Below are 13,324 nucleotides of genomic sequence, written 5' to 3' on the forward strand. Positions count from 1 at the left end.
GTGGGATCATGATTTTTAAAGTATGTTTGAGGCAGATGACACTTTTGATATGAGCAGAGAATTTTTTTTTTAGCTTTTGAAACTATTGGAGGAAGCTACGACGATTTTGAGATTTGGCTGAGTTTTATGATGTTATTATTACGATGGTGATGTGTATTATGCTGTTGAGGTATGTTTATGATCAATAAGCTGATGCTATATGAGTTATTTGAGTATGCTACGTATCTGTTATGATGAAATATTGAAGAAGTGTCGAGGAATAATGAGTAGTGGTTAGGGACTCTGGTTTGTGAAAAAGGTTGTTGGAAACCAAGAATTGTACTTTAAGAGCTATGAAATGTATGTAAATGCATGAATGTATTACAAGGCCGACGAAAATTTTTTGGACTCTGTTATATCAATAGGATTTTTTTTCTACAGATTTGTAACGCAAATTCTAGACCTGTGAAATTTTGTATATGAGACTGTCACTGTAGTGCAAACTGGTGTCGTAAATATTTCGGTAAGAAAGCCAAGTGACCTTGACGTAATGCGTCTTGAGCGGCCAGCTGTGTCAGATGCCTGGAGAAAAAGCCATTAGTGTGTGCCTTTCCAGAGGCACAGGTGGAAAAGAAAGGGGAGGCCATTATCCTCGCTATTGACATTCCTTTGTAGAAAGCATCGTAAATACGACACCCTCAAACTTGAAAACATGATTACACTGTAGAGTTCTTAATTTATGATATTCACTGAAATGAAATGATGAGAAACATTTCATGTCTGTTGTCTTGCTAGTTGAAAGATTGTTTACTGCATTATGGAATGCCATATGGCTAGCGAATGACGTTTCACGTCTTGCTTTGCCTATTTTGTTTAATATCTAGTTCCTAGCTGAACTGCAGCATTGGTTAAAATAAAATATTATAGATGTACTATTATAAATCTTTTATGCCTACAGATCTAGTAAATAATTGTATGATCTATTCAAAAAAACGAAGGAGCATAAAAAGACATTTCCCTTCACAGGAATTGCATCGGAATTTTCTTTTCAACTACTTGGTAATTTTTTTGGTAGAATAACTTCTTGTGGTGCACCACTTTAATTACATAGACATTAAGATGTGAATATAAATTTCCCTTGTCTGCATTGTTGTCTTTAGTGTAATATTTTTTCTGCTTGAGCTATGTCATGTTTAGAAATAAGTTATTGCATTTACTGCTGCTGTTTTCCAGGCATAGTGCTACTAAATTTCACTTTGTATTACGCTGTTAAGCCAGTTTTACTACGGATTTATTTTTCTTGTTTGCTACAAGTGCCTTATATTAGTTGTAATATTGCAATTGCTTCGCCAATTTCAATTTTTTGTCATTGATGTTTGTGTTTTTTGTTTTGTGCTGCTGCATTGCCTCGTCCCTTAGTTTAGCATCTGAGCTCAGTAGATTTAAGTTAGCTTAAGAGGGGGTAGACTATATAAGAGAATGAGTTGCGATGAATTGGAAGAAATGCATTGAGAAGGTATACGAAAAAAGTTGTACGAAAAAAGCAGGTATAGGTAGGACTTTCTTGGAAATAAATGATGAGGTAAGATAATGGAAAATAAATAATGAGGTAAGGAATGTGTGAACATATAAATACAGAAAGCAAGCATGGATAGAATTTTTTTGGTGGAAACAAATGTTTAAATAAGAGGAAAGATATATGGAATGAAGTTTTGGGGTGGACTGCAGTACCAAATGTCACACTGAAAACAAACCCTGTCCTGTAGTTTTGTGTTATTACACTATGTGAATTTGTGTTTTTCCTGTCTTAATGTGTTTAGCTAATAAGAGTTATGTTGTAGAATTTTTCTGATAATATGATATTTTCTTTGTAAAGATGTTTAGACATTATTTATTCTGTTCTGTTTTAATGCTCATGTATGAAGTTGATGTTTCGAAAGTTATTCTGATCTTTTATGTATGTACTCATTATTTTATATATTTACTTATGTCATAATTTTTGTAACACTGATCTGCATGTTTATTTCTATTCTTTTGTATAGTCTGTGTTACTACAAATGTTATCTGTACTGTTATGTTCTTTAATGATGTATTTTGTGCCTTTGTAATTGTATTCTTATGTATAAAATTGGAACTGACACCAGTTCGTCAAATTAAGTATCATTTCACTGCACACGTTTCTGCTGGTCATAGTATATGGACAATATGTAAGAAGTAGGGACTGGTAGTGTTTGCACGTGTGTTAATAATTCAGCAAGGGACTGGATAACAGCATTGCTGGTTCTAAAGAAAAAAAAACTTTGTTAGTGCACAAGTGGTGGTTTATGGACTTGCTATATAGTACAAGACTCTTCGATGGTGATTGTGCACCTGCACAGTCGCAACAGATGGCTGCTGGCCGTCTCTACATGGACTACAGTGGATCTGCATCTTTGATGGCCCACCAATACCATTATTTCTACAAGGACCGCAGTGGGTCTGCACCTCTGGTGGCCCACCAATACCATAATCTCTACCAGGACTACAGTGGGTCTGCTCTGTGATGATCTACCTACCAGTATTCTTCAAAACTTCGAATGACTCTGCTGTGGGTTTGCTCTGTTGTGGCCCAATACCTGTCTGCATGTCGAGAGTCAGCACTGTCTTTCCGTTGGAAGGACAACACTACTTCTTCAAGACTGCATGGAAATCCACTACTTCCGTGTGCATTTTCTTTTGCTGCTCAGCCTTTCAGAAAAACACTGCAATTTTACTGTGATGAATGATCAGGACTGTCTTTATGGACCGTGAGAAAATTTTAGCTGTTGACCAACATTGTATCAATAAGTGTGTGCATTTGATATCTTTGTTATTGTAATTATGAAAAATGTTATCATATCATTATTGGCCACTGCTCAAAACAATTTGTAAATTTTTTTGTGGTGAGCGTGGGGGCTATGTAAGTAGGCTGTTTATGTTTTCTTATTGGCAACGTTACGTAGCGCTCTGTATGAAAATCACTGGCTGTGCTGTGTGCAGTCTGTGGCTGGTTTGCATTGTTGTCTGCCATTGTAGTGTTGTGCAGTTGGATGTGAACAGCGCGTAGCGTTACGCAGTTGGAGGTGAGCCGCCAGCAGTGGTGGATGTAGGGAGTGAGATGGCGGAGTTTGGACAGAGACTAGATGCCATGAACTGATATATATATATGTTATGACTTTTGAACACTATTGAGGTAAATACATTGTTTGTTCTCTATCAAAATCTTTCATTTGCTAACTATACCTATCAGTAGTTAGTGCCTTCAGTAGTTTGAATCTTTTGTTTAGCTGGCAGTAGTGGCGCTCGCTGCATTGCAGTAGTTCGAGTAACGAAGATTTTTGTGAGGTAAGTGATTTGTGAAAGGTATAGGTTAAAGTTTGTCAGGGCCACTGTTTTGTAGGGATTTTTGAAAGTCAGATTGCGTTGCGCCAAAAACATTGTGTGTCAGTTTAAGCACAGTCATGTATAATTTCAATACGTCCAGCCGAGCTACTTACGAGAATTCACATGGTCGCTCAATTCTACCACTATTTAGAAAAAATATCCGAGAAACATCTGTGAAGGCATGAAATGCGTAGGAGCTACTTTAAGAAGGTAAAAACCAATAAAGGTGATACGTAAAACATATTCTACTGAGGAAAAACCGTAACGTTTCGTTTCAGAGATCTGTAATGCGCATTGGTGAACACATTTCGATTTAGATAACGTGTTGCTCAAATTTCCATCATGCTGTCTCGTATTTAGTTTACATCAGTTTCCCGAAATAACTGCAGAAGAATGCTGAATGGTTCCTTTTTAATATGGTGAAATAACATTTTTATCCTGTACCTCGTCTCCTACCTTCCAAACTTTACAGAAGCTCTCCTGCGAAACTTGCAGAACGGGAGTGCTATTCTGCTATTCGTTTATTCTACAGAGAATCTCTTCAGTTCTTATTTTATGTCCACCTAGTTTTCAACGTTCTTCTATGGCACAACATCTCAGACGCTTCGATTATCTTCTTTTCCCGTTTTTCCACAGTTCAGCATTCACTTGTGTACAGTACTACGATCCAAACGTACATTCCTAAAAATTTCTTTCTCAGATTTAGTGCCATGTAATATCCTGGTAGATTCCTTTTAGCAAGTAATCCCCTCTTAGTCTGTGATAGTCTACTGTCTATGTTCACCACGATTTGTCCTTCATATGTTCTTCTGGTACCAAGGCAGCAGAATTTTTTCACTTTGTCTGCTTCTTAGTTCCCAGTTTTGATTTTAAGTTTGTTGCTATCTCATTTCCGCTATTCCTCATATTATTATATTAAAGCGCTAATCATAGTGATATATGAAAGTGGATTACGCATATATATATATATATATGTGTGTGTGTGTGTGTGTGTGTGTGTGTGTGTGTGTGTGTGTGTGCACACACGTGTGTGTGTATCTTCCACATATCCCAAACTGCTGGATGGATTTCTACGAAATTTGTTGCACATACTACTTATTGTTTGGAAGGAAGTGCTATTGGGATCAGCACCACCGAGCTCGCATAGGGGTACTACAGAGGTAAGAGGTTTGGTGATTCCTGACACCTAGGTTGCTCTGTACGACTGGTGTGTTTTGCAAGTAGTACTGGATTGTGTGTAAGGGATAAATGTGCAGATGAACAGGGAGAGGGGTAGGGAGAAGACAGGCACTAAGGGAGGATAGGATTCGTTGGACAGAGAAAGGAGGAGAGGGAGATGGATAGATAGAGGTGGCAGTAGGAGAAGGACAGAGAGAGGAGGAAGGAGAAGATGGACAGATAGAGGGAGGAGGTTGAGATGAACGGAGTGGAGGTGGAGAAGATGGACTGAGTGAGGAGGAGGAGCTGTGGAGAGAGGGGAGGAGGTGATTTACAGACAAAGTGGGAGGAGGATGAGATTGATTAAGACAGGGGAAGAGGAAATGTAGAGAGAGGAGAGAGGATTACTTGGACAGACAGAGAGGGGAAAGAAGGAGATGGATAGGGAGAGGAGGGAAGTGATGGACAGAGAGAGAGAGAGAGAGAGGGTGGAGGGATGGATAGAGAGAGAGGGGGTAGGTATGTAGAGAGAGAGAGAGACAGAGAGAGAGAGAGAGAGAGAGAGAGAGAGAGAGAGAGAGAGAGCATGTGAGGGAGGGAGGGAGGGAGAGAGAGAGAGAGAGAGAGAGAGAGAAAGAGATGGGCAGAGGGGCAGATGGACAGGGAGAATGGGAGTAGGAGATCTAGAGTGAAAAAGAGGGGGTGAGAGGGGCAGATGGGCAGAGACAGGGGGAGGAGTAGATGGACAGAGAGGGGGTAGGATGGACGAGACAAATAGATGGTGGAAAAGGAAGAGATAGAGAAAGAGGGGGGGGGGGGAGGAGGAGATGTGTGCAATATCTGTAATATATATGTACACAGACGATGCTAGGGGTAAAAGGCCTTTCCTTTTTTTTTCTTTTTTTGAGTCTTTAATTTGCTGACTAGTTTGATGCAGCCTGCCATGAATTCCTCTCCTGTGTCCACCTCTTCACCTCAGAATAGCTGTTGCGATCAACGTCCTCAGTTATTTGTTTGATGTATTCCAGTCTCTGTTTTCTTCTACAGGTTTTACCCACTACACCTTCTTATCGTACCATGGACGTTATTCCATGATGTCTTAACATATGTGCTACCGCCATGTCCCTTCTTTTTGTCAGTGTTTTCCATATATTCCTTTCCTCGCCGATATTCCTTTCCTCGGAGAACCTCCTCACTCCTTACTTTATGGGTCCATGAGGCTATACTAAAGATAATATAATCCAGAAAACTAGATTTTATTCGAGAAGAAGATCTTGTCCAGCAGTCTCAAAGGTCAGCACAGTATTTATACACATGTAATTTTCTCTGTCGTGTTGTGGACTACATGTGTATATGACTTCTTTCTGCTAAACTAAACGACATGAGATATATAGCACTAGCTCAAAGAATGTGATCTCAGACAGATTCGTGTAATATAACAAATGAGGTCTATCCGACGAAAGAGATATTTATTTGCACTTGAGATATTGCCAGTAGATGGTTCCAGTATTTGTTCCATCGACTGAACTGTTTTCCATTTTCTTTTCTATAGTACTTGGCTTATGCCTTAATCGCTAGTCAACAAATAACTATTCACGTGGCAGAAGGAATTCGTTTGCTCGCGAGAGGCATTCTAAAAGTGCTTGTTGAAAGTGAAACTCTAGAATGTAGACAGACCTGTTAACTTCACTTTCTGTGTTGTTCAACCGACTGTAACTACCATAAAACAAGTCGCCTCAGGACTCCTGTCGACAAATATGGCTCCTTAATGTGTAGGGTTCTATTGCTGAACGAAAAACTGTTTCATAGAGACATTAGCATATATTGAGAAATCACAGGCAAAGTTATTATTAGCGAAGAAAACTTGACATGTTTGATTTATTATTCAAGATTACGTATCATAAGCGCAGCTCCTACAGTGCTACAAGATGAGCAGTGAGTGGCGCATATACTAGTAATCAAACGTACTTTGAAGCTACTGCGGTTTTGCAAGAAAACGTCAAAAAGTGCACAGTTATGGTATTTGTAAAATACGCGGACCCACAGAAAAGTAATGGCTCGAAAATTTTTATGTGTAAATTCTTACAGGTCTGAAATACCAATAACGTTATTAACATTCTAAATCTTCATTCTTCAAGAGTACGTGTTTATTTCTCAACACAGCCACCCTGGCGACGAACACATTTCTCCCAACGAGAGACTACTTTGTTGATACTGTCACTGCAGAATGTTTGACTTTGTTGATGGAGCCACAACCTCACCTCTGCTTGAACTACTTTATCAGTATCAAAGTGAAATCCTCAAACGTGTTCTTTAAGTTTTGCAAGCAGATGAAGGTGGCAGGGCTAAAATATAGGGAGCGAAGGGCCATTTACAATTTGTACAGAAACCAGATGGCAATTATAAGAGTCGAGGGGCAAGTAATGGGAAGCAGTGGTTGGGAAGGGAGTGAGACAGGGTTGTAGCCTCTCCCCGATTTTATGCAATCTGTATATTGAGCAAGCAGTAAAGGAAACAAAAGAAAAGTTATGAGTAGGAATTAAAATCCATGGAGAAGAAATTAAAACTTTGAGGTTCGCCGATGACATTATAAATCTGTCAGAGACAGCAAAGGACCTGGAAGAGCAGCTGAACGCAATGGACAGTGTCTTGAAAGGGAGACATAAGATGAACATCAACAAAAGCAAAACGAGGATAATGGAATGAAGTCGAATTAAATTGCGTGGTGCTGAGGGTATTAGATTAGGAAATGAGACGCTTAAAGTGGTAAATGAGTTTTGCTATTTGGGGAGCCAAATAACTAATGATGGTCGAAGTAGAGAGGATATAAAATGTAGACTAGCAATGGCAAGGAAAACGTTTCTGAAGAAGAGAAATTTGTTAACACCGAGTATAGATTTAAGGGTCAGGAAGTCTTTTCTGAAACTATTTGTATGGAGTATAGCCATGTACGAAAGCGAAACGTGGACGATAAATAGTTTAGACAAAAAGAGAATAGAAGCTTTCGAAATGTGGTGCTGCATAAGGATACTGAAGATTAGATGGGTAGATCACATAACTAATGAGGAGGTACTGAATAGAATTGAGGAGAAGAGAAATTCGTGGCACAGCGTGACTAGAAGAAGCAGGGTTACAGGAGTCTGTTGGCTGGTGGCGTGGCGACGTTATCATGTCGTACACCTCTCCTATCACCTCTTTTAAGCCTTGGGCTTTTCTTGAAAAAGGCACGACAGACACATTTAGATCTCCCAACCACACCCCAGTATTTTGCTGTCAAATCTCATCTTCCATTTCCTCTTTTTCCATCTCCATCTTAAGCCTAGCCATTTTCTTGCAAGTAGGCAATAAGAGAACTTCTAAGCAACACACACATATTAGGATTTCCCTATCACAGTCCAATGTTTTACCGGCAATTAATACGGAACTACCAATCAGTACGTACCTCACAGATTCGGCCATCTTGCCAGCATTTACAGAACCCACACATTGTTACTAACAGCACACACACACACACACACACACACACACACACACACACACGCATTTAGTTCTCCTAGTCACAGCCGGTATTTTACCATTCACTAAAACGAAACAGACAATCACAATCCAGTATTTTTTGGGCATTATAATGAAACAGCCGATCAATATGCAACTCAGTCTCGGGCATCTTGTTCTCTGCCTCCCATATTGTGAAGTTTGATATTTGTACTCCACTTGGGGCAAACCACAGTAGTCCCTCAAATTAAATACAATAACGTTGTTTCCATGTCTAAATTGTCTGTATTACTTTTTTTATAGAGTACAAAACACAAGTGGCTCACCTATTGACACTATTAGTCTCACTCCATCGAGCGAGATGGCGCAGTGGTTAGACACTGGACTCGCATTCGGGAGGACGACGGTTCAATCCCGCGTCCGGCCATCCTGATTTAGGTCTTCCGTGATTTCCCTAAATCACTCCAGGCAAATGCCGGGATGGTTCCTCTGAAAGGGCACGGCCGACTTCCTTCCCCATCCTTCTCTAATCCGATGAGACCGATGACCACGCTGTCTGCTCTCCTTCCCCAAGCAACCAACCAACGAAGTCTCACTCGAAGGTTAAAGTACATTTTACGCCAGAAATAGGACAGTGTACTCTCAAATTAACTCCCAAAATGTTATTCCCAGATCTAAATGGTGTGCAATATTTATCAAAATATTTGAAGATCTTAGACCTACTTGGAGCTGTGTTACTGGTGGTTCAAAGATCTAACTTTTATCAAAAAAAATTTTAAAAGTTTTTCAGTAATTTTACTAGGTATATGAAACAATATTTAGCCTTGTTTCACAAACTTTATTATTACTGTACGACCTAGCTCTCCGGTTATAAGCCATTTTTTAGTACATAACCGATCCCAAAGGTGAGAACCAAGCAATAGTACACATGCCAGTATTTTAAATCTTTCAATTCTTGGCTTAAACTGCGAAAAAGTTATCTCTGTAGTCAATATTTGCATTACATATAGATTTACAAAATTCATTAGGACAGCGTTTACAAAATTCATTAGTACTCCATTTACATATGACTGAACATATATTGGAGTAGAGCTATGCACAGCAACGGAATTTTATTTTGGTTATGTGAATGAAGGCACCAAGATTCTTTTTCATTGTGGGATCTGCAAAACTGTATTGGGTGGGGATATACACATCTGTTTTTTAATTTCTAAAATTTCTAAGTGAGCTTTGCAACCTTTTCTTCTTTGTGTAGGACTTCTATATGTATTATGTATTTGTGTTTTTCATTTTTTCAATGTTTGGCAAAGAATGAATCTGGCTTCTTTAATCTTCAACTGATACGGTATTCTTTGAGTCTAGTGCAGATTGACCTCCTAGTCCGTCCAATAGAGCAACAGTGACACTCTCGGCAGATTATCTTAAGATTATCTTACAAACCCCATTTTTCATGATCCCTGGCTGCTTACCTCTCGAACTGACGAGACATCTACCACCGTCTGTTGGACATGGAAAAGCACAGAGAAATCCCTTGCTTTTAAAATGTTGCTTATCGTATTTGAAGTTTACATATAAAACGTAAAGTGCATCATTTCCTTTTCGGTCTATCTGTGTTGTTCAATGGGTACAGTATGGGTTTGGGTTGCTTCTTTGTTTTTTAATAAAAATTTTGTCAGTAATGTTGGAATCAAACTCATTAGTTGCGGCTATTGTTGTTAGTATATTGAATTTCTGGTCATAGTCTTCTTGAGAATGGAGATAGAAGGGAGACAGTGGATCATGGGGTGGAATGTTGCATGTTCGTAGCCTGTAGGATGTTGAGAGGCAGCTGGAATAAATGTGTCACTAAAGGAGTCATTTCAGTAAATGTTAAATTTATAGTTGCTATTTACAATCCGTAAGATGATGTCCAGAAAATTAATGCTACACTGCCTTAACTCTATACCGGCCTTTATGTTAGTATGGCAATGATTCATATTTTCTATAAACTTGTGTAGAGCTCTAGTGGAACCTAGCCACATAGAGAGAATATCATCGACATATCTGTACCAGTACACAACATTTTTTGCCAAATGTCAGTCTTAGGAAAAGCTGTCTCCCACTTATCCATGATCATTTTTGTTAGCAAGGGGTGATAAGCTTGAGCTCATTACCAGACCATGTGCTTGCTTATAATAGCATCCTTGAAAGCAGGAATAATTTTGATTTAAACAACATTCTACAGTGCTAATTATGCTAAACTATTCTTCTGTATTAATGTTGTGTAAATACAATTATTGTGACACAATACCTATAAAGTCTTTCACAGGAATGCTTGAGAACAAGCTGTATATACCAAAAGAGACTAATTTTGCATTTGTTGGCACCTTAGCATCTGTTGCAATTTTAACTAAATCTAAAATGTACTTAATGCTATATTTCCCTATGAAGTTCAGTATTTTCCTCAAGATGACGTTCATTTCCTGCCAGTATTTTGTACTGGTGCTTGTACTGCAGGTACCGCTAGGCGGTTTGGACTTTCCGGTTTGTTGAGTTTGGGTAAACCGTACTGCTACGGATCACTAGGATTCATTTGAAGAATGCTCGTAGAAGCAAATTCAGAAAAAAATGTTGGAGCACTTGTTTACAAACGAATAGCTGATCATTGTGTTCACCTGTTGGATCTTTCTACGGTTTTTGCAGCTGCAATAACTGGAAAAATTCTCCCTCTTTGTTCCTATAATCTTTTTTATTTAACAGCACTACAGTACTTCCTTCATCTACTCTTGTCAGCATAACGTTACTGCTTACACTCCTAGTTTTAAGTTCCTTCATGACTAAGAACTTGTTCTGCGGCCAGCCGGAGTGGCCGAGCGGTTCTAGGCACTACAGTCTGGAACCGCGCGAATCGTGCCTCGGCGTGGATGTGTGTGACGTCCTTAGGTTAGTTAGGTTTAAGTAGTTCTAAGTTCTGGAGGACTGATGACCTGAAAAATTAAGTCCAATAGTGCTCAGAGCCATTTTTTGTTCTGCTTCCTATACTGAAGTTGTTGTTATTGATTTTTCTGTGCCTGCTTAATTCCTTCTGCACAGTGTGCTTTCGTAGCTATACATTTCTGTACAGCTAATTATAGATGTACTTTTAATGGCCTAATGCTTGGGATTTGGTATAAGGTGCGGAGCGTATTTGCGGCCTCTTGATAGTGACTTTTCTTCTGGTTCTGTCAATTTCTGTAGTGCTAATTGTAGATCTACTTTTAATGACCTAACTCTTGGGATTTAGTGTAATGTTCAAGCGTATTTGTGGCCTTTTGATAGTGACTTTTCTTCTGGATGTGTCAGGATTAATGTTGAAGAGTTCACTATTGTATCAGCAAAAAAGATTGGAATGTTTGGGTTCAGGATTCTGTCCTTCACCAAGAACAACGTTTCTAACTCCTTCTTTGGTAATGACACGTAATAAATGTGATGTCTGAATCTGAAACTGTTTCTCTAAATGTCTCACTTCACCAAATAATTTTTTCTTTTTTTTTTTTTTTTTTTTTTTTTTTTTTTTTTGAGGAGGGTGCGGAAGAAGATAATGAATTTCGTTGCGCGCTATAAAAATATTACTTTTGCTCTTAGCTATTGTTGAGGTTATCTTCCACTGGCAGTACAAAAACTAACCTTCGAGGAAAGTTGTGCCATTTACCGATCGGAGATATGGTGACACGACTATCCATAAAAGTTTGCAGGCTGTGCCTCATTTCCATATCATAATCAGAGGCTAAATAATACCAACGCCTTCCACCAAGATAAGTTCTATTCGAAGTTGTTCCTGACACTTTAACACAACAGGGCAGACGGAATGTGACTGTTTTGCAGAGATCTTGAATGCGGTGTGTCACATAAATTGCATACTTTAGTAATACGTAACTGCGAAAAGCAACAAGTTAGCTTCAGGAACACTTATTTCGACATGGTGAAAGGAGTAACTCTCATGAGTAGTAATGTCTTTGGAAAATGTTCCACACAAGGGACAGCTTGAGCTCAATCTTGGACAAACAATCAGTCTTCACATCAAAGCAAAGCAGGCCAATAATTGCCTCTATTGTTTATTAAAATACTTGAATTTGTTACATACCATTACAAGACAAACGTGGCTCACTTATTGGCACTACTGATCTAATTCACAGATTAAGGTAAACTTGGCGATGGGTGTAGTTCGACCTTCGTATGGAAGCAAAACATCACTCTAAAGAAACCAAAACTTATCTGTGTTATTTTTGTATAACAGTACAAAACGCATGCAGTTTGCTTATTGGCATTTTGTTGTAACTTATAGGTTAAGGTACGTTTGGCCACGACAATAGTTGTGTAACGGCATAGATCAGAACCGGAGCCCACTGGCTTGCCGAACCGGAGCCCACTGGCAAGCCGGAGCACCTAATTTCGGCACTACTGTTGCGACTGAACGACTGACAGACTGCCAGAAAGAAACACCCTTTGCTGCGCAACTGACTCTGCACTGTCCGCAGTTTATATTACCATATGGTTCAAGTGACCATGCTCTAGGCTGTGTTTTGAGCCAGGAGATAGCAGGGAAAGAACAACTAATAGCTTATGCTTCTAGACAGCTCTATAAGGCAGAGAAGATTTATCAACATTGTATGATACACATTCGTAAAGGTAAGATTCGAAGGCTACTATGCTTTCAGTTATCCAATTTAAGTACCTTCCCAAGTCAGCCGAACCCTATGGTGACCCATGCTAGGGTATTAACTTTACATTACAGTACAAAACGTTTATCATCTCCTGCTGTAAAGCTAATTTATGCTGTTGTCCAGTGGAAGACTGAATTTATTACGAAGGGCAGGTTGTTAGTGCAATGACCGGTTCTGGGCGGTGGAAATCAACCTTTCTCTGTGGCTAAAAATGTATTTTAAACTTGGGTTGAAGACATCTTCATCTCCGAATTTGTAGCTTTCTAGAAACACTGGTTCAAAAAATGCCTAACCACCTTCAGTTTTTGTTAACATGAGGGAATATGCTGTTGATGATTAATTACTCTCTTAAATTTTCCTGTTGAGAAATGTTATAAAGATATGCAGAAACCTAATAAAAATTTACTTACAGCTTACCATGATAGCCTTATCTAACCTTATACTGGAAGTCTAATTTAAGAAATGAAACAGTACCCATAATAAGAGCCTTCCTAAACCTTTGTGCATTAGTAACACAGTACTTGCTTTTCAGCTCGATATTGTCTGTGTCACCATGACACTACTCAAGAAGCATTTCGGAACTACCACGAGAATACGTAAATCTGACA

The sequence above is a fragment of the Schistocerca americana genome, chromosome 1, assembly GCF_021461395.2.
Source record: "Schistocerca americana isolate TAMUIC-IGC-003095 chromosome 1, iqSchAmer2.1, whole genome shotgun sequence".
NCBI lineage: Eukaryota > Metazoa > Arthropoda > Insecta > Orthoptera > Acrididae > Schistocerca > Schistocerca americana.